The sequence below is a fragment of the Galeopterus variegatus genome, unplaced genomic scaffold (genome assembly GCF_000696425.1).
Source record: "Galeopterus variegatus unplaced genomic scaffold, G_variegatus-3.0.2 Scaffold75731, whole genome shotgun sequence".
NCBI lineage: Eukaryota > Metazoa > Chordata > Mammalia > Dermoptera > Cynocephalidae > Galeopterus > Galeopterus variegatus.
Window position 1 is genome coordinate 1 of NW_007801842.1, and position 1,171 is coordinate 1,171.

Sequence of the window (1,171 nt, forward strand, 5' to 3'; positions counted from 1 at the left end):
TGAAGGAGTGTCCGACGGTGAGGGAAATCCTATGTCAGATTTACTGTCTGTAAGAGGAAGCACCGGACTAGGTACTCTCCAAACTTCCTGTGACCCCAACATTCTGTGACCTCTGTCTGTGGGTCTGGAGTAAGTGTGGGTGCGGATGCTGGGGAGAGGGCATGGCGACGCTAAAGAACGGAATAAACACGGAGGATCAGAGAGAGCGGCTTTAGTAAGCGTGATGGAGGACGGTCGTCAGTCCCACCCACCCCCGAGCTTGGAGCCAGGGTGAAAAGTCTGAGGGTCCCTTTCAGGCCACGTCCACGCGAGCGAAGCTCTGGTCCATGCCCAGGCTGTTGTCCACGTACACCTCGTACTTGCCGCTGTCCTCGGGCGTGGCCCGGCGAATGGTCACCGTGGTGGTACTGCCGACACGGAACAGCACCCGGGGAAGGGGGACAGAGAGAGAGGTCCGAGCCGCGGGTCAGTTTACGAGCGCCCCGGACGAGCCTAACCAGCCAGCTCTGTTCTTCGCCTCCCGGTTCCCCGCCTCGTCCCAGTCCCGCCCCGGTTCCAGCCCCACGCCCTCCCCATGCCGCAGGTCCCAGCTCTCGCCTGTCATCCTCCTCGATGTCGCCCCTGTCCTTGGCCCAGCCACGTTAGGCGCTGGCTCGCCCACGATCTCCGCAGTCAGCGTCACCGTGGCACCTTTGCGCACTTTAGTGTTGGCAGGTCCCTTTCGAAACTTCGCCAGGACTAGAGGAAGCAAAGGGAAAGGACCTGGAGGTGGACACGGCAGGGCCATCATCTCCCCAGCTAATATCTGGCCTTAAATACAAGTGCGTTTGAACTCGCAGTGTGAGGTCGGGCAAATCATTAGCCTCTCTGGTTTCATCTCTTTAGCTGTGAAAAGGGACTTATCCCTGCCCCTCCGACTTCGTGTGGTCGAACAGAGGATCAAAAGAGACAGCGTGTAAAAGCCCGGGAATGTTCGCAGACCTTGCGGTGCCTCGGAGACAGCTCTGGGTGGTGAAAATTGCCCTGGGTTGGGAGCCAGGCTCTAACCCTGGCTCTTCCTCTGGGTCCCTGTGTGACCTTGGGGCCCTGGAGTCGCGTGATCGAAGCCCACAGCGGACTTAGCCTGGGTGCGGCCGGATCCCGAGGTAGGGAAGGACGCACACGGCCGGCT

At 60.2% G+C, this 1,171-nt stretch overlaps 1 pseudogene; it reads right to left on the reverse strand.

Moving 5' to 3' along the window:
• Positions 1 to 222: 222 nt before the first annotated feature.
• Positions 223 to 738, reverse strand: LOC103584660 (annotated as a pseudogene).
• Between the last annotated feature and the right edge of the window lie 433 nt (positions 739 to 1,171).